The sequence below is a fragment of the Molothrus aeneus genome, chromosome 1 (genome assembly GCF_037042795.1).
Source record: "Molothrus aeneus isolate 106 chromosome 1, BPBGC_Maene_1.0, whole genome shotgun sequence".
Taxonomy (NCBI): Eukaryota; Metazoa; Chordata; class Aves; order Passeriformes; family Icteridae; genus Molothrus; species Molothrus aeneus.
In genome coordinates, this window is record NC_089646.1 from 132,727,915 (window position 1) to 132,749,759 (window position 21,845).

Consider the following 21,845-nt stretch of genomic DNA (forward strand, 5'->3'; position numbering starts at 1 on the left):
TAAATATCTAACATGTTTTATACTGTGCTGGCTTGGGCTTTGACAAATCCCATTACTCTCTGTTACTCTATCTCATTACACAGTGAATTATTAAATAGAACACTTAACCTAATTAGATATTATTGCCATGATACATACAGACATCCTGAAACGAGTCATTCCTTTTTGTTGTTCTGACTAGTCCTTCAGTTGTTTTTTGCCTCTTCTGTGTCACTGGTGGGGTTTTTTTTCTTCCCTAAGAAGAATCAAATTTCTGGTAGAAGAAAAGTTTTTTTGCTGCTTCTTTTTAAAATGTTTCCTGGATGTAACAATACATAATGTATAGATGCATGTTTGTAAGAGCATGTGTGTCTGTACATTCATGCACACAAAAACACAGAACTAAAAATTATTCTGTGCTGCAAACACAGTTTTTCTCCTCTTGCAGTGTGTACACTTTCACTTCCGTAGAGATAGTAAGATATGCTTAGCAATATTTTGGTTTTAAACTAGACTAAAATTTTCATTCCAAGGACAATCATTCCAGAAAGGAGAAAAGCCTTCAGCTCTTCTATAAATTGGCTGACAACCCCAGTCTGTACCAGTCCAGTGCAGGGCCATAGAGTCTTTTCTCATGCCCTCACTGATGGCCAAAGTGTGCTTCTGTAAGGATGTATGGGAAAATCCTGGCTATTAATTTCAGAGCATTATCAGACTAACAAAGCCAGGCTAGTACATTTTCTCAGTCTTTTCAAAATACAGTGCAGCCATAGCTGGCTAGTTGGAAAAGATGCTTCCTATCATACAGTATACTTTTAAATTAACAGACTGCCACTTGTGGATCTGTTTCAGATAATTTCATTATTTTTCCAGCAAATTTTCAAAATAAAATATTTATTTTCCCCACTCATACTGAGCAAATCAGGTCAAAAATATTACTTGACATAGGCATAACTTGTAAGAGTTGCTTTGGCTATTTACCAAGCTGTCATGTTTATCTGTTCAGTGGCATCTCCCATATTTGGAAACATGACAAATGCTGTAGACAGTGTTATTGTTGTGGGAGGCAGTTATCCCATGTTTAATGATGCTATCTATAGAATATTCATTTTTCAGAAATGGCCCATGTGTAGCTTCCATTCAAGTAGAACCCTCCAAAATGTATTAACTCACAGCTAATTCATGCTGTCTGACTACATCTCTGTGCTGAGGATGTTCTTGGAGTGATGTAGTTTCTTGGAGAATATCCCCATTGCCATTTGCTTTGTATGACACCACTGGCTCCTCTGTGCGTCCCCCTTTTTCTTGCTACCCACCATAGATGAAATAGCCCAGTGTGTCATGTCCTTCTCACATTTATGTTATTTTGTGATAAACATTAGAGAGTTTTGCATTTCTTCTTCTTTTACTCCCATATACATCCTCTTTCTATATGTATTTCTTTATTTTTAAGTGAAAATGATGCAGTTGCAGCTCCGCAGTCAAGACTGACCTTCATTTTTCCACATCAACACCTGAGTTAAATACTTTTGCTACTCACAATACGTCTTAGCAATCACAACTCTGTGTACTGTGAATATTCACAACACATCAATGTATATTTTATGTTGAAGAGGAGAGTGATACTGAAACATGCATCAAATAAGAAGAGAAAATATAAAATGGTGGCTACTGTCTGACTCAATGACCTGCTTGTGTTCTTAACTGCATGTATAAAAGTGAGATTACTGGATTACTTTAGCTATTTTATAAGTTAAATTAGAAACTGATGTGCCTGACATTAAGACTCTTACTAGACACTGTTACTTGATGCTGCTTGACAAGTATCATCTCAATGTGGATGAGCTGGTTTCAAAAAGACCAAATGTAAGTATTGCCAATTCCACAATCTGAAAATCTGCACATCTTAAAAATGTTTCACTCAATTGATATCAGAAAACTACCTTCAGAAAAGATGGTATAGATGAGATAGATTTTTTGATATACCATTGAATATCTGAGATGTAGCAGCATGCCCACCCAGAGCTTGCTAAGACAAGTTGTTTTACAATCCTATCAATATCCACAGAAATTCAAGCCCAAAATTTGCCAGGAATTCAAGATAAATATCAATGATATTGCAAAGAAAAAGTGCCCTCTATACGTCTCTATTTTAAATGGTGTTTTCCTGAAGTGAAAATAGGTTCCTAGTGCTTGTTTTGATGGTACATGTACAATTGTGTTGTATTGGGGGAAAAATTGTGTTTAAAGGACTTTCTGAATGTAAGTCCAAGAGTTCCAAAATTAGAAGGAGGGAGATAAGGAGATGGAGGGTTAGGAGAGAGGGATTAGGAGAATGGGTGTCCATCTATGAACTCTCAACCAGAGCCCGTGTGAGAGAGCATAGTCTGTACTCACATGATCCCAACTGCTTTCCAAAGGACTCTTGGCTCATTCAGTTCATGGAAGGGAGGATGTGTTATATCTATGTGGGAAAAAGTTTACTACCTGTAGGGTCTTTGCTTTCTTTGTGACAGCTGTTAGGTTACTCTCAGTGCTTCAGGCAGGATGTCATGACAAGAGAAGGGCAATGTCAGAGAACCCCTGGAAAACTGGATTCTCTCCCTCTTTCCACTACTGAATTCTGGTGTGATGCTGGACAGTAGTTTGGATTGGCCAATAATTGCATGTTCCTCTATTTGAAAGTGCTTTAGATGAGAGTTTTTACATTAAAAGTGCCAAGCACTTCTGACTGCAGTGAAATTCTTGACTGTATATGACTACATTATGCTAAGTAACTCTAAAAGATTAATTCCTAGACATCCTAAAGTGGGCACCTAAAATTAATGGGCTTTTTTTTTTTATTATTTTCATCTTAATCTCTTTACATTCCTCACTAGTCAAATGAGATAATTATACCTCTCTCCATCATCAGGTTGTTATGTAGATAAAGTCATAAAAGGTTTTGAACCAGTTAGGTGTTACAGTGATGAGTGCTTTGAAGAAGACTTGCATTAAAATGCCTGCACTCAGTATCAGGATTGGATGTGGTGTATGGGAAAGGGCCTTCCCCTGACAGGAGTAGAACCCAAAGGTCCAGCATATGGTGAGAATTATCCTGTCTGAGCACGCAGTGAAAGCAGTGGTGGGCCTCAGCACCAGGATCTTCAAATCAAGACTGCTTCATGTTTTCTGCCTCTCAGCCAGGGTCAAGCCTCACTGGAGATTTTTTCTCTTGTCTTAGTTCTCTGACAGGTAATAATGAATGTTTTCTCCTAAGGAGAAAGGTTTTCTGAAGGTTTTCTCCTAAAAGAGTCAGTAAAAAGTATCCAGATGCCCACTCTCATAAAAAAGCCCCCAAACCCACACAAAGTACAGACTGTGAGGTCTCACTCATCTTTGAGAAATTTTGGTTGAAACTAATTGGTATATTTAAAGCACTGTGGTCATCAAGGCCTTGATGTCAAGGGAAGTGCAAAAATAATTTGTGGGGGTAGACAGGTACCCGAGCATTTGTATTCAGAGTGACAACTGAACCATGTTTCTCATGTTTCATAGTGATTTAAAGCTTCATACTGTTCTAACAAGCTGTTCCACATTCACCCCTATTTTAGAAAGGGAACTGAAATATCACCTATGTTAAATAGCCTTACAGACCCACTGCATGGAGAAACAGGAAGTCTGAGGTCCTAATGTGAGCATCACAGGTCTTGTCAGGCTTGAGCCAGCCTTCAGTGAAGAGAACAGTTTGTTACCTTTTCCTGAAAGAGGATGGTGTTGGGTTGTGGGATAAAAGGCTCATGACGTGAAGGATCCCAGAAACACAAGGGCAGATGGAGGAGCTTCAATACCCTGGTCAGGGACATGAACCATTACCCCTGTTTTCAAATTAAACTCTGTTTTGAACTGTTTTCCTGAGTAAGGGACATTAAGGGACATGGGTGCAACAACTGGAGTTATACAAAGGACATAGGGAGGATCCTGGGCACCTGGGGTGCCAGCAAGTGGAGAGGCCAGAGCCCTTGTGCACTGCCTGGGTGCCTGTGTACCAGTGTGGATTGCTACCAAACATCAAACTGGACTTGGTGGCTGGAAAGACAGGCAGGGACCAGAGGGTCAGCAACTGAAGGCCTTAGAAGCCCATGTGTCTGGGTGTCAACAGCTGGGGAGAAGGTGTCAACAGCTGGGAGATGGGAGATCCAGAGACAGTTTTGGGGCAGACAAAGTGCTTAGAGACAGCTAGTAGAAGCACCCATATGTTGTGTAATGGGTGTACGTTTTTTCCTATTAGCAGCTGTCATCCTGAGCAGCTAGAGAGGGGAACAGGATGAGGCCACAGTGCTGTTTGTGCTTGCAAGGGTTGTTTTCCATCTGTGTGGATCCACGAGGCTGGTCACAGGTACACAGGTGGGTGTGTACACATGGGGGGTGTGAGCCTGTGGGGAATGCCCGCTCAGCCTCACTGCCGGCTGAGCCGGGGGCTATGGAGCTGCAGCAGCCTCCCCTCTGTGGGCTGCTGGGCATGGCAACCCCGAACAGATGGGCCCTTCTCGGCCAGAAGGTTTCAAACCTGTCTCCTAAACAACTCAGGAATGCTGCTCAGGAATACCGGATTTGCTTCCAGGATGTAAAGAACGATGGTCAAATGGCTACAGATCCGCTTGTATCTCTCCCTCTGAACCTGTGCCCTGCCATAGCCTCAGCTGCTGGATAATCACTTCTCTCTTGGGAACAGAGGCAGCACTCAGCAGCTCTGTTCCAATAACACATTCACTCCACAAAACAGAAAACACCACTGCATTGCTTCTTCCCTTTGTGATAATACTGATAATACTTCCCTGCTCCATACTCTTCCTCCTCTCTTACAATTTTTCTTCCAGAAAGCTTTCCTGGAAGGAGTTAGTTGGAAGGAGAGGTTGTTGCTGGGTTATCTTTCCTAGGCTAGCTAACAAGAGTGTCAAATGACTTCCATGTTCCTGAGCAATAAGTCTTCTCCAGACACAGATATTTCTGCTGTTTTGTAAACAGTAACATAGTCAGGTTGAAGGAGGATGTTGTCATAGAAGAGCAATTTGGGGGTGGGTGAGAGGGGTGAACTGAACATAGAGGCACATAAATTTTAAGACAGGAACAGCATATGCAAGGAGTGTTCCACCAGCTTGATAATAACTCGTCAGATGGGGCTGATGAGGTGCACGTTTCCTGTGACGTCCTAGATTGGCCCTTCACTGCCTGTAGCCTGCAGTGTGCTGGCTATCCCCTGATCTCATATTCCTCCCAAGCACAACAAGGATAACTATTTACACATTTGCACTTAATGAATTACAATCTCATTTATCTCCACTTACCTCATGATTCAAGAAATGAATGATGTGTTAGGACAGATGTATCAAAACTGATGCCTTTAACTCTTAGGTCCTGTCATGGCTGGTCCTTGGAGCTTTTTTGGAGGATTGGACTCTCCTCGTTTACAACATTTCTTACAAAAGAGCCTTAAAAACTACTATTCAAACTGTAGGAGTTTGAATAGTAGTTTGAAACTATTGAAACTGTAGGAGTTTACTGTGTAGAAACTATTTGTTAGGAGGAAAAAAAAAACCCAGGCTTTTTATTGTAATGCAATTTTTTTGAGAAAATAATCCAACTTAGAATTAGATAATACTTAGTTGATAAAAATCTTCTAACAGGCATTTTGCCATGCTTTGTTGTTAAATTTCCCCACAAATTACTTGTTCCCAATGTTGTGAAACTCTGTGGTTTACTGTAAACATATTACTGCTAAGAAATGAATACAAAGGTCTTTTTTTAATTCTATTTTTTTAAGTAGAAGCAGTGCAGCTATTGATCAATTTTGTGACATGAAGAATGGTGATGTCATGACCTGACAGGAACAAAAACTGACCACAGGAGATGGAAGAGGAGTAGATCCAGACAGGGAAATAACCCAGTGGCAATACAGTGTTTAGAAAAAAAGCACAGGGGCAAAAGGTGCAATTAAAAGAATCAGGGAGACAGGAGGAGGAGGTGGCTCTAGATTTTGAAATCCTGCACTTGAGAATTGAAACCTCATACACCTCAAATTTCTACTGTCTTTTTCTGTCTTATATGGAACTGTTGAATTTGCTCTTTGGTTCAGCAGGTTTTTTTGCTGAATATAAAATAATTTGTCTCAGACTAGATAGCAGGGGGCAGAATTTATTTGGTGTAAATGGCTCTCACTTCATACTAGCTGAGAAGCTGCTCCAACACTCTTTGTTCTATGTATATGAAGCAGAACTGCAGAAACATGTCAACAGTTCAGTGCTTATTGCAGTGCTCTTGGTTAGGCTCTCTTCATCTTTGCTTTTGCATCATACTGCTTTGTACCCTTTTCTTGCAGTTTTGTCAGAGAGGTAGCTACATTTCACTGAGGGTGAATGTGCAACTTGTAGTCTTTGGGAAAAATAATAAAGAAGCAAACTGACACTTATACTGTAAATGCCTGGGATTAATTCTGGGAAAGAATAATCCTTCAAAGCAGCAACACTACATGAACGTCAAATTGTCAGACACTCAAAATTTCTTTCTATACTGCCTTGGCATCTGCACTGATAGTTTTTTTTCTTTGCCCTTTCCTTAGGTACATTAATAACACCAGATATAACTGTGAGTTCACTATGGCTGGATGCAGCAAAAATGTATCTGCATCCCTGCAGGTGGATGTTGAAATACTGTGTTGGCCTGGTGAAAAGCAATTTTGCTACACAGCAAATATCTAGTTTTACTTAAGTTTTTTATTTTCTTCTCTGCTCTGAAAAACTGTCTATCTCTAAGACCTCAGAAAACAGTGCTGGATTCTCTAACACTGAATTGCATTGTTGTAGCTACATTGGTTTCAAAGTTGATCCTCCTGATATACTGTCCTTCAGTGAAAGTAGAGTTGAGGCCACTGTTCTGAGTGTATTTCATGTTAAGTGTCTCTGGTATAGTATCATAAAGGCAGTTTTCTAATGTCTGTTTCTTCTAAATAATTAATCTAGAAGTCTGTATGCCCTGGCTCTAGTAATACCACTCTACTTGTGTTTGCCATTATTTATGATATATGTTAACTTCGTTTTTCAGTCAAATAAAAATCCATATTTTGTGTGCACCCAAGTCAGATGTTTCTTTGAGAATAGGGTCTTTGATAACACTGAGGGAAAAATTTAATTGTACCCCCACCCCCACATCATTTACATAACTCAGATTGATGAGATAGGAAGGAAAGTGTTTACAATGCAAGAAGATAGGAATTTGGGGATTTAAATAGGAAGCAAATCGAAATGAGCTGTCTGAGGTAATTATGGAACACATACTTCATATGTTTTCATTAGATATTGCTATTATACTACACCAGGCAAAGGAGTTTGATTAAACTACAGCTCAGTATATAAATTTATGCATAAATTACCCAGAAATCAGTTAGTTCATTATCTTTCAGGAACTCAGCAGGGGACTGAGCAAAAGTTTAGGTCCACTGGGACAAATAATTTGAGCAAGAATAAAACCTGTGTTAGGTAGGAAGAAAAAACACAGGCAAGGTCCATGAGATGGAGCATGAGGAGGGGCTAAATTAATGCCTGTGCAAAGCCCAGGCAGGGAACCAGCCCAGGGCTGAGGCAGTGTTTGCCCTCAGCTCCTGTGAGACCCACTAATGCCTGGAGAAGGGGCACTTCACACTAATGCCTAAGGAAGAGACAGTTCCCACCCCTTCAGTGCAGGTTTATCCTTTCTGTTTGGAAATGGCACTTAGCTTTGTTTCACCACTGGTTTGCTCATGGAAGGGGCCCCAACAAATATCAGGCAGCTTAATTACTTTCTGATTTAACGTCCAGCCTCTAGCATGGTGATTTTCTTTTTATGTGAAGGAAATATTTTCTCAGATATTCTTAGCCCTTACTTTGACAATACACTGATTTTTGAAGACATTGTGTACAGGAATTCAGGAAGGATCACAGTTGAAATCCATCATCAGGTTACCCTCAGCCTTAAGCCAACTTTTGACCACTGCATGTTGATGGGAAGGAACCATGGGATGAAAGTAGTGCTGCCAGGATATCTGTGACAAGCAGTCAGGGTATGATCTCCACAGACCCTTTGAGCAATAAAATCTGTGATAAATATAACCTAGTGTATTTTAAATTGGTTTTATTCTTGAGGCCAGACTCTGCCATTTAAGGAAATGAGTATTCACAAGAACATAATAGCAGAAAGTGAGAGAAACTATCACAAAACACTCTGCATTAACCTTTCATATCATTGTAGTGGGTCTGTGAATTCACTTTAGGTCTTCTTACAAGCATTTGATTGGTAGAAACTGTGGCTCTCACAAATATACATATGATCCTTTTTTTGCATTTGTTGAAGCAGACTGGACAGAATTCCTCCAGCTTCTCCTTACATAAAATGGTGCTCTAACACTTCTGTTTCTAATGGGAATACAGGTTTAGTATCCATGTTCAGACTTGTGGTATGATCTCATTGAAATTCCTCTCAAGGATCTCTCTCTCAAGCCTATTTATACTTTTCTACATTATTTTTAATAGATGTAACAAGTACTGTCAAACAGCTTAGCTTTTAACTTATAACTCTGTTTTTGACTCCCCCCCCTTCCTATTCCTGCTGAGGATGCTTGTTCCTTTTAGTCCTTCATCTCTTTAAATTTCTTTACAATCAATTACATGACACTGATCTGTCTATCTCACTCTCTGTCTGTAGTATATCAGCACCAGCTCCAACTGTAATCCACTCTGCCTTGTTATTGACTGCCTCTCTCCAAGCCTGGTATCATCAAATACCACTGCCTGACAAAACAGCCTTTTAATAAATAAACACAACAAACCTTGGCCCTAATAATAAAGCTTCTGACTCTCTGATAATCCCATTTCCCATTAAATCACTCTGAAGTTCAATATTCTTCCTATAATCCCTGCCAATACAATTTATTACACCGAGGACTTTTTGGGGAACTGTGTTACAAAAATGGTTCCTTTACCACCACAATCTCCTGTCAGCAGATGCCATGTGGTAGGCTTGTTAACTCTCTCAGAATTTTAACTGGTATTTCATAGATGTATACATTTTCACACCAGAAGGGACATCTCACTTGACTCTCAGTATGACCTGAATGACAGTTTTATCCAGCCATTCTTAGGCTGAGTAGATGACTCCTTATGTTGCAGAGTATCTCTCAGGAAGACTTCTAGTCTTGAATTCAAGTAGTAACAGTTGTCCTCAGCCACTGGACATTTATTCTTGGCAGTTAATTAATATTGCCATGAAAAATATACACTTTTGAGTTTGCTGTTTGAATCCAGTTTGAGTTTGACTGATGCAGCCTCCAGGCACTGCATCCTGCGATGCGTCTGTGCTCAAGATAAAACAACTTAATGACCTCAGTAATTTTCTCTTGCAGGCCATGGAAAGTTCATTTCAGATTCCACATAGTCTGCTCCCTCCCTCTCTCCCTCCCTTACTTCTTTCCCTCCAGTGAATGTTGTCCACTTTTCACAGCATCCTTGTGTCAGCAATCTAAGCCCTCTCCAATCTCCTATTGTCCCCTAGAAGTGTAGGTGAAGTAAGCAGAAACATCATAACACAGTAATACTCTTGCTCCTACCAAATATAAAGGTAAATTAATATCTATAACCTTACTTTCTATTTCCCTGTTCACCCATGAATGGTTTTTTTAGGTCTTTTGGCCACGACATCCTGCTGGGAGGTTTGCAGTCTCCTCCTGCCTTTACTGAGTCTGTGATGCTTGCTGTAACTGAAACCAGAACTGTCACTATAGCTTTCTCTTGCAAGTTTTCCCCAATATTTTCTCTGACAGCACTTTCATCCAATATTATCTTCACCTGATTACTTTTCCCAGTGTTGTTTTGAATAAAAGGAATGGTTTCTTGCTGTCACATCAAATGCCTTTTTGAAAGTGCAGGCATTAAATATGATATCTTCTATTTTATAGATTTTTTCCTTCATATTTTAAAGAGCTTTTTAATGCAGCATATTTGCTAATATATCTGAATTTATTTTTATGGGGTTTTTTTATAAATAGGGCATGGGTCTTTGATATGGGCAATTAATTTAAGCCTTCTGATGTCTTCCTTTCATTGACTTCATCTTAGACATATCTTTGATTTATCATGGTATATTTTCATCTCATGGAAAATAAGTATCCGATTATTTCTCTAAGACAGATTGTGAATGTAGGAATAGATAATTTTTTTTACTCTGTCAGTCCCATCAACAATTTATTACACCTCCTATCTCTCATTCCACCTCTTCTTCAGTGTATATGTATTGTGTCTTCCCATTTATTTTATATCTCATACACACCTCTTTCCATTCTTCACCTTGACTTAACTTATAACTTTACTACAGTATCACAAACATTTCTATAATCTTCCTACTCCTCCCCTGTATTGGTGTTTTATGCCTGATGCTAACCTTTATCTCATATCTGGTTACTTTTTGTACTTTTGTTCATTGCATGGTGTATGAATTGTTACACTCTTTGAGGTTGCCTGCTCCAACGGTCCTTAATGCTATGGATTTATTGATGAACCTGCCAATAAGGAATCTCGGACTATCTGCCATTTTTCTTCCCAAGTCTATTTCCTAGCCATTAATTTTTTAATCTCAGCAGGCTGACTTCTCCACCCAAGCTGTTCATAGCAAAGTCATGCTTTGTCCTAGTCTTGTTTCATTCCTGGGCTGAAAGAGTTATTTTGGTCAAGGGGACCAAACTTGGCCTGAAACTGTGAGTGAAAAAAAGGGAGAGTACTCTTGTCTGATGAACTGTATATCAGGACCAACTTCCCCCTTCTACTGGTAGGGGAAGTACAAGCTCTCCCTGTTGTCCCCTTCCCTGTTAACAGCAAAATCGTTTTGCACATGAGGGGAATGGCAGCAATGCAGTTCTGCTGCTGGAGGCTCCTGAGGAGGAGAGAAACATTCTTGGGCACCAAAGATACCTTGGAGAGACACACTGTTAAACTCACCATCATCATCAGTGTCTCTGACTGAGTCTTCATTCTCCTTTTCTCCTTGCTTCTAAGATTCCACACCTTCCCTAAACATCCTAAAACTTAGGAACTGAGACTAAAAGTCTGCTGGGAATACTGAAAAAGCCCTTCCATTCTGCTGGATGAGGCCTAAATTCCATTCCAAGTAGCTAAGTGCATCAAGCTTTTCAACAGCAGCACAGCCCTCCCTGTGTGATGCAAGGCATCTGCTTGTGTAGGAACACTGCAACTACACCATGCAGTGGAGCTTGCTGTGGGAGCTTCAAACCACTGCCCCTACCAGTGCATCCACCTGTGACAGATTTTCTATACTTAATTCTGTCCCTACTTAGCATCAGAATGGGTCTGAGACTTATTTTTTTCAGTGTGAAAACACAACAGGAATGTTATGCTTAGACTTATGACACTGGGACCCAGCTAGACAATTTACTGGGCAGTTTTTCTCACCCCACCTCTTTTTCCTTTCTACACCAGTCTCTACACATGCACACAGTTCCTGCTGCACTGTGCATTGCAAAAACACCATTTGCCCTGATAACTGATTCTGGGATTTAGATATACCTGAAAAACAATAGGAAGGTCCTTCCACACATGAGATTTCTTTTTGTCTCTGCTGCTTGTTAATAACAATTTGCAAGTCCATTTGTAGTTTCTGATTATAATCTGACCTGCCCTGTTCAGATTTTGTGGATTGATTCATTTTTTCTTTAATTTACTTTTCCCTTAAACTTTGTAGGCATGTATATTCATGAAAAGAACAGAGGGGAAAAAAATCCCAGAAATTACCACAAGAAAAACCCCTGCTAAAAGCAATAAGTTTGCTGACAGATGGTAGAATCAGTTGAAAATCAAGTACCATATTTACTAAGTCTAACCCATTTAGAAAGCCAGAAAAGTGTTATCTAATTCTATCCCCTGTGTGTTTGTGTTTTGGAATAAACAGATGCCTAATGAGGAATGTGTCTACTATGGTTTTTGAAGAACCTGGATGGATCCTGGTTCTGATTCAATAGTTGATTTTGACAAAGCTGATAATGTTCACTGCAGAACCTATTGTTTTGGCTTTCAAACCTACAGATATTCCAACACTAGCTGACTGACAAAAATGTAGTTTCAAATGTAGTTTCAAATGTAGTTTCTGCCAGAACAGGGCAGAAATCAGAAAAAAACAGAAGTGTTAAATGACTTAACCTGCATTTTACATTTCCTGTTCCATCTATATAACATCCAAAAAATGCAGTGAATGAAAGGGCAAACACGCTGGAATCACTTGCAGGCTTGACAGCTACCACAATCAATTCCTGTATGTTTTTCACTGGGTTTTATAAAATAATAGAGATTGGCTTAGAAAGACAAATGCCCGTGTACTTTGTGACAGATCTGGGTGAGAAGCAAAAACTAAATAAACAGAGAAGGGTGATCTGAGCAATGACGGCTTTAGGGAAGATAAGCCTCTTGTGGGCCATGCTTGGTCAGCAAGGTTATTGCACATGCACAGAGTTCCTCAAAGGCACTGCCCTAACACTGCCTGGATGGCTTCTAAATTCTCAGTCTGGATGGCTTCTAAATTCTCAGCCTGAGTAGGAGCAGTCAGGAAGTTTACGAAGGAGAATTAGCTATCCATGAAGTCCATAGCAAAAGTTACAGAACAAGATTTCTCCCATGCTACATAAGGCGTTTAAAATATGCACTTTCCAAGTGTGTGTGAAACAGATTAAGAATAGGATCTGTAAAAATAAATAAAATTACTTGTTCACATAAAGCAGAATATTTCAAAGGGTTGTTTAATAGAGGCAAGGTCTGTTATTTTCCATTGTATTTAAAAATACAGTGTTCAGTGATACATTTCAACAAACTGATATGCATTCCTACTTTTCAAAGTTGCTCAAGAGTTACTAAAGGCATTTTGCTGAATTTATATCTTATTTTCAATTACATGAAACTGATCAGCAGTGAGAGATTTTAATTCTGGAATTATAAAATATGTTTCTCAAAATACTAACAAGTCAGTTGCTGAAGCAGTGATCTGAATACAAGGATGCACAACCCTATGCCCAGCATTTGGTATCTATCTGTTCAGTGAGTGAAAGTAAGCAATTTCTTTTCTCTTTCTATATTCCTCTGTCTACTCCCGAGGTGCCCATGGAAATAAGAATTTAAACTCACATATGCATTATTATAATGTGACTGATTTTCTAATTTCCTTGAATGAATATCTAAGATACAGGTCAAGTCAGCATATCATCGTCTTATTGCTGCAGGAAATAGCAAGTTGCCCATGAAAGGAAAGTGGACACAGGTGGTGGTAATAAAGTGTATTAACATGTGGAGAGGTATGTGATTCTTAAATATTGACAGCAAGAACTGCATTTCATCTTTTATCTAGGTGGTATCTGAAGATGGTTTTCTCTTCACATTTTAGTGAAAGCAAGTTTTGATGGGGGAACTGAGGGAAAATAAAAAGTGCCAGCACTATGGGTTTTTTTTTTCTAAAGGCTTTTCTGTCAAAGCCAGAACAGACAAAATGATTGTGGGAAAGATTTTACTCTGTCCTTGTTTTAAAACTACAATATAAGTACAAATTTGGCTTGTTTCTAGTTCTGTGTGAGTGAAGAAGGGAAATGGGAGAAGACTGTGCATTCTGATTTTCAAGTTTCAGGTTTTGCTTTGCCCTTTCTTGTCTCTACTTAGTCACATTTCCAAGGCATTAAAACAGAGACTCAGGGGCCTCACTAGACATAATGGTATAAAGTTTCCAGTGCAGTAAGCTGTAACACTCTGTATGCTCTGGAAAGTTTGCATTCAGTCTTTTAATAAGTAAAGACGCAACATAATGCTCCTGATAATTTTCAGCATGGGCAGATGGTATATGAACAGCCTGGTGGGAGGAGAACCAGCCCAGCTTAGGGTAACAATGTTCGACTAGCTATCAGGGAGGAAACAGACTTCCTCTGCCATTGCCCAGTGCCAAGGAGCTTGTTTTATCTCCTGCTCACCACACTGATCATGCTTTGCTTTCTTCTGTTTTATAGTCATTGGCTTTATGCAGAAAGTGCAGTTCCTTTCTACTGCCAAAATGAAACAGTATTTTAGATTATAACTAGGCTAGAAGTCATTTACAATTAATTTAGCTCCAAAATTCCTGTAGCTGGAAATGCAGATTACAACAATTTGCTGTGAGCTGTTGTAAGATGAAGAAGCCATTCATTGTTGCCATTTGACAGTGAATTTTCTGACCCACGTGCTAAAAGGAGAGGCTGTGGCAGCAACGATGAAGCAGGTCACATTAGCAGGAATAAGGATAGATTCAGCGTTCAGCACCATTTTTGGAAGCTTTCCTGGCAGGTTGTACCCAACATAGGTTTTACAATGCTGTGTATGTAGGTTAGGTCTCTTAGTGCTCTCAGCAAGAGTTCTCAGTAGCAGTGGCTGCAGGAAGAGTCACACTGGACACAGACAGCATGCCATGATGGCTAAGCATATTATTTTTGTAAATATACTTCTGAAAATGCTACTTGTCCTCTTTCAGTTAGCCCATTCTGCCAAAGAGTAAGCACTTCCTAATTTTAAGAAGAAAAGGCTGGGAATATATTTTGTTGTTGTTCTTTATTCTCTACATGAATGTGTTAATTGCAGAGGGCGAATCACTTCTCCAGCCTTGGAGGGTGTACACAGTCAGAAAAATCCTGCCATGTTCTACCTCTGGACAGATGCTTCACTGAGACTAACAGAGAGATGGTTAATAGGTCAAAGAGATTACAAGTGATGGGAGGATGGATTGAAGATGTGCATTTACTCCTAATTCTGGGTCTTGGGGGCTAACAGAGATAAGTATCTTCCATGAACAATAAGTTCATTTTAAAGAGGAAATTAAGGGAAAAATGGCATTGCTTTTTCTCTAGACTGTGCCTCTCTTGTGAGCAGGTGACAAAAAGAGATTAAGAAAAAAATTATCTCACTCACTGCAACTATCTTTAAAATGTTTGACTTTTTGGTTTTTTTGCTTAATTTAATTTTCTTGCCTCTGCTCTTTTTTTTTGTGTTTGTGGGCTTTTTTTAATTTATTGCCCCTGAATTCAGATCTACCAAAAATAGCACTAAGCAGTTACTGTAAATCCCTGTCTGCATCGCAGAGTGGACAGGAGTTTTTCATTTCATACATTATTGACCACACGATAGAATGGTGATTCCACAAAGTGAGCAGAAGCTTTAAAAAGTTAATGAGGAGGGACATCATAGGGTTGTTGTTGTTCTTGTTGTTGTTACTTTTTAATGTTCTGTAGCATTTAGGACTGGGCAGCTGGGCATGCTGGATGCCGCGTGCCACTGCCGTGGTTTTCATTGTGCTGCACTGATGGCAGAGGATGCTCTCCCTTGTGGGCTCTGCCCACTGTGACACCTGCACACACCTCCCTGTGCCTCCCCAGCAGCAGGGAACACCCACACTGCACACACTGAGCATGGGGAATAGATCCATAACACCTGAGTATAAATACCAATCTCAGCAAGAAGAAAATGTAATATATTTTTGATTTCCTAAGGTGGTGAAGCATCTACCTTCCCTGAAGACATCCGGTGAATAAGCTTAGTATGTCCTCTGGCTAACATCTGTAGCAAACTTACCTCAAAGACACAAATACCGTGAGGGTTCTTGCAGTGGTACCTTTGGATATATTATTTTACATGGAGCTGCCATCTGTTTCATAGTGTAGCACATATCTGAGTGCTCCAACAGCAGTTGCAAACACCTCTGTCAGGGCACTTGGAAGCATATGGGGCCAGGCAGTGTGGTGCTGGGCAATATCATGGGGCTGATGATATGCTGACATTTTCTGGGCTGGATCCTCTCTTACACTGGAGCTATTTTTATATAGCTCCATAGACTTCAGCAGAACAAGCCCATATTTATACAAACATGAGGTCAGGACCTCATCCAAAGATTATTTAAGGCTTAAACATTTTAACCTACTATGAAAATCATGGAGAAATTCATTCTCATGAGAGCATCTAGTCTTTGTGGAACATTTGGCTCTTTAACTCTCTAAATGAGAAATACTAAAAGCATAACCTCTTTGTATGCAGTTTGACACTCTGGAATTTTAGCTGCAATTTTTTCTATTAAGAAATGCAGACCACAAAAGGACTTTCACTTCTCTCAAGTAATAAAAAACTCAGACGCCTCCCAGTTTTATACCTTTAGGTATAAAAGAGTAGGTCAGGCAAACGCCTCTTACAAAGGACACAGAGAGTATTGAGGGGTCATAACATGAAGGTGGGATGAGGGGACCCCCTCACCAACCCCATAGGGCAAACCTGCTTGGGGATCCTGCTGGGAGCAGTTCTGTGGCTGGGAACAGGAGCCAGGTCTCCCACTCCCCAGAGGGAGTTTGGCTGTTTGCTTACCCTGGATGGAAAGGGTACAGAAGCTGGGGGAGGAGATGCTCCAGGAGCCAGGGCTGAGATTCCCCTGCAGCCTGTGGAGAAGACTATGGAGAGGTAGTCCATGGAAGTCTATGGTGGAGCAGATATCCACCTGCAGACCCTGGAGGATCCCAAGCTGGAGCAGATGGGTACCCAAAGGAGGATGCAACCCCATGGGATGCCCACTCTGGAGCAGACTCCCAGCAGGACTTGTTCAGCTGAGGAGGGCAATGATACTGCAGCTTTGTTGAGCACCTGGTGCTCAGCCAGAGACAATGCAGCCAGAAAAGAAGAAGAAGGCTGGATCAAAGGAGAACATTGATGAAGAAAGGAGATTAGTATGCCATATAATATGGATGGAATAATGGTGTGCCCTCTGTCTTGTCAACTTGGAGGGCAAATTCTGCAAGCAAGGATTGTCTTTTACTGCAAACATACTGAACTCATTTTGCATGATGAGGTTCAATTGCCATTAAACACTCCTCAGACAGCTACTGAAAACCTTTCCTCTCCACATGCTTGCACCTAGATTTCTTATGCTTAAAAAGGGTTATATCTGAACAGTCATTGTGTTGTACTTGCTATTCTTCCTTTAAAACCCTCTGCCAACTACTAACATGGAGTTTGGGACATGAAGAACAGCATTCTGTTTCTGAACACAATATCAATGCAAAAAAAAAAATAGTTAAAACCTAGAGTTTGTGCTACTTAGTAGGTCATACCTTCAAAACTACAGACACAAAGCACATATGGAAAGATTATATAAGTGTGCATATTACTCTTACACGTATGTCAGGGGTGCAATATGATTTTATAAGTTCACTCTGATTTTCTAAGCTCACATCTGGTGGCCATATATCATTATCAGTGATATAGACGTAGGCACAGATTTTTAAAAAATGTTTGTATCTCACCTTTCTTTTCAAAGTAGTTGTTTTTATGTGCTTTCTTTTTTAATTGAATCTTACAAATTATTGCTGCTTAGAAGAGTTTCCTCCCTAACCCTTCCAACTGAGTCCCCAAATTGTGGGAGGGTATCAAAGGAATGATGTTCACTGCTGTTTGACTTTGAATCACTGGTAAAAGGTTTTATGTAACTCATTTTCTTCCACACAATTAGATTCTAAGGACACAGGGACTAGGCTCTTTTTTTTTTTTAATTCAAAGGTCTCAGTAAGCAAAGCATAATGTATTCTGCCCAAACTGTGAGAACAGAGCAATACAGAATAATTTACTTCACTAATGCCAAATTAAAATTCATAACACAATACTTTAATTACCATCTGAATCCAATTCTCAAAGAAGTTTGCCCTAATTGCATTGTTGATATGCATGGATGCAAATAAGATGTTGACTGTTTCCCTTGTAGCAAATGACTCTGTTTCTAATATGCAGACATCTAACAACATGGGGCCAAATTCATCCATGGTAAAAAGCCATTAGAATCAGCAGAGTTATACCAGGGACAAATCAACCACTCTTCTCAGGAAAGCTGGTCCTGTTATCGGCCTCTAAGAATTGCCCCTCCAGGGCCTATGGACAAACTATGCTGCTCTGCTGCCCCTGAGCAAGACAGTGAAAAGTCCCCAGAAAGAAGCAACCCCCTGTGTGCTGAGAAGACAAAAGTGTGAAATAGGCATGTGTGGAACAATGTTTGCCAGAATGTAGTGAGGACATAGAGGCCAGATGTTCGTCTTTGCTTTTGTGACAGCTCTGAATATGGATCCTATTCTTAGCCCACAAGCACAGGTGTTTCAGAGGAAGAGAGAGAGAGAACATCATACTGGAGATGCAGGAAATTAAATAATATTCATCAAATGAGGGAGACAGTAGCATGCAATCATTGGGGCATTTTTGTAATTGCTATGTACTACTCTCAGGTGAGCTGCTTGAGTGAGGGGACTTTGAAACATTCCAGAAATAAAATAGGCTAAAAATTCCTTTTCTGTTAAATATATGGACAAAAAGTTGTCACTTTTTTGTTGTTGTTGTTGACCAAAGTCAGCCAAACCTCTTGCTTTCTGAAGGCTTTGTTTATGTTCAACTTTATTTCTATTCCATTTGAAAGCATTTCTACTTATTACATGCTAAATAAATTATTTTCTCAATTAAAAGCCACCCATTTACCTCCTAATCAGATAATAAGCAATAAATATCAGTGTAGGGTCCTGGTGTAGTCCTAGGGACATGTACAGAATGCAGCTGTGCTGCCTCAGCTGGGGCAGGAGAGAGAAGAATACCAAGAGATCAGGTTGCTGAATGTGTTTTTATTCCATTTTTGCCAACTACACAGGATGAGCTGAAGCCCTCCTGCTCACTTTTGTTAGAGGCCCTGGTCTAACAGAAATAATATTCACTGTGTGTGTGTGTTCAGTTGCCTGAATAAGCTGTGTTTTCATAAAGAAGATCTGCAAAAGGTGAGGGAATGGGCTTGTTGCCCTTTCTTCTAACATGTTAAAAAAAATAAAATCGAAAAAGTCTGCTCTTTTTTTAATGACATTGAAATTCAGTCTCACTCTACTCTGCTGTTCCTGGAAGAGTCTGTGTTCTGTTAGAGAGTAAACTGTTTGAGATGTTAGAAATACAATAAATAGATATAAATATAAATAAAACACCACCAAAAGGGGAGCTGCTGTTGTTCTGACATCTGCTATAGCTAATAGTTAATAACTAATACCTATGAATCTCAAAGGGCCTAATGGGGTCATTAAAGCTCCCCTAAGAGCGCCACAGATCCCTGCATGGCTTGGGAGGCTCTGGCTTGGGTTCAGCTGCACAGCCAGGGTGGGACGGAGGTGAGGTTGCAGTGGCTGGCAGCACTGCAGGTCTCCTGGGAATGCTGTCCTGGTGGTGGTAGTCCTCAATGGAAATATGGGAGGGCATGCAGAAAGGCACTGGTCACAGGAGAAGAGCTCTTGTGTGGCAGAAAGGCAGAGAAAGCCAAGAATGAACTGGTGAATGTGTGGGTAGGACATTGCTGGAGATCTTGGCTCTTTGTATTGCCTGGCTGCCTCTCGTTAAAATTGGACCCAACTGCAGGAATTAGAGATTTAAAAAAAAAAAAAAAACCCAAACCACCAATATTTAATAAGTAGAAAGGATACTATTGATAGAAGACTTGAACTCTACAAATTTAATAAAGAGACCCAAAGACAGGAAAAAAAAATCTGTTTAGCAAGGCTAAGAACACTGGAGGAATGATTTTTAATTAGCTAGTGTCATGCTAGAATGTTACCAGTGCAGAGAACCTGAATATGCAGACTGAAAGAACATTTAAATCAGTAATATTACAGGATTTGGATCACTAGGCCCCACGGCTGTGTACTTAGGGCCAGCAGGTCTCTGCTCAGAACCACTTCTCACCACTGCAGTTCTCATGATTTGAAGCTGTGAGTTTATTTGACAATACACAGAAATTTACAGAGCTTTTGTCTTAATATTGAGTAGAGTTGTAATTGAAAAACAAGACCCTGAGAGAGCAATTGCAAGCGTCTCAGCAGTCTTGAGAAGTCATATACAGAGAAATTGTCATGTTACAAGCCATTTTGAGTCAGCCTGTGTTCAGAGCAATTATAAATAATCCTGGTGTAAGAACAAAATGAATACAAACATGTATAAAATTGCTTCTAATCTGTAAGCTTATTTATTTGAAGTTCAAATTCTATACTTGTGAAATGACAATTGGCAACTTTTCCAGATAATGGAAAAGCAGACAGAAAAAGAAACACTTATAAGGGTGAGAAAGTCAGCCAGATTTCAGTAAAGACCAGTGTGGAGAGACAGGCAAGGATAAGAATGGTGGCAGACTTTCATAGCAGTGGATCTGGCAAGCAGTGCTTTCAAAAGTAGTGGTCTTAGGCATAAACAGTTCAAAGTGAGCTCCAAATCTCAAGCTGTTGCGAAGTAGTTAATGTAGCTATTGAATCACAAAGTAGGAAGTAGCTACAGTGCTGGCTTTATGATGGACACATTTCAAAAAAGATGTTTGAAGATTCAAAAATGGAAATTAAATACATTTGTATGCATGTGTATGTAGAGAGACACATACATGTTTCTCAAGCTAGACAGCAAAAGCTTTGCATTTGCAAGCTTCAACAGATCTAAATTATTCTGTTGAGAAAGAGACTGAAAGATTACACAGGTGCTCTGGATTCACCTTCAGGCTGACAACACATTGGGTGCTAATGGACTCTTTGGGAGCAATCTGGGATCTCTAAGTTTCAAGAAGGAAAAAGTAAGGGATAAAAAATTATCACTGGAATAAACTGAAAATTGTGAATTTTCTGTGTCTTGACATATTTTTGATCATTTCCACTGTTCAGGAAAGCATCAGAGGAGAGCGATTCCCTGCTGTGATTCCAGGTAAATTATTGAAGTCAGGATGGCAGTAACTGGATGTGGGGCAGAGGAAGTAAAGGAAGGCTCTCAGCACAGTCTGTTGCAGATGAGTGAAGTGCAACAGGAGTTGCTTTGTGGTAAGGTGTGGCACTACAGAAGAAGGACAAAAGAGGGAACAAGAAGGCTGTTAGCATGGATAAATGTAGTGTGTGCAGCTGTGACTGCAGGGCCTCCAGCTCTTTGCCACTGGATGTGGCTCCACTAACCCAGATGAGAATGGAAACAGAGTTCATAAAGAGGAGGACAGGAAGGTGTTCCTGTCATTGATACAGAAACAACTGGGTTAAAACAGGGATGCTTGGCCCCTTAGACCCTAAATACACGTAGGGGAAGAAGAGCTACTTTCTACTTTGGTCCTCCCCAGCTGTAAGAAAACAGTTCTTTTGAACAGATCTTGGCTATGGAGAATGCTGCCTGTAGGGGCAGGGAATCTTACAGTCAGAGAGGAGGCAAGAGGAGACTGACTCATAGAGGACTAGCTCTAAAATCAAATTTCAGACAGTGAGCATGAGTGTTGTGAAGAGCAGGGTCTGCAAGGCACTCCCACGGGACCTGCCCAGATGTGTTGGGGTGGGGGCATCACTCGATCCAAAGAGAACAGCCAGCATCCAGCAAACACTGTGTCATGTTTCCTTTATTTTAAGTTTAAATTAGCTTGTCTCACTTCTTTTGATGTATGATTGTGACTGTCAAAAGAAATCCCAGTGGTAAAACTCACCTTGTACTCCTACATGCTGTGTGTCTCTGAAATCATCTCAAAGCTGAGTTCAGGAGAGAGATCAAAGATATCCCTGCTTGAACTGAAGCAGAAGTGATGTATTAGAACTCTTGTGAGTTGGATTCTGTAAAGTTTACCCGTCACCTTCAGCAGGAGTTACCAATGTAAAATTTTTGGGTTAGAAATAGCTTTGTCCCTAAGATCACTACCATAGTCTCCTCTTTGTTTTATTCCTAGAATATCAAAATATATTTCATAGAATGTTGGCCCCTGCTGGCCACCAAGCACCATACAGCCACCTGCTT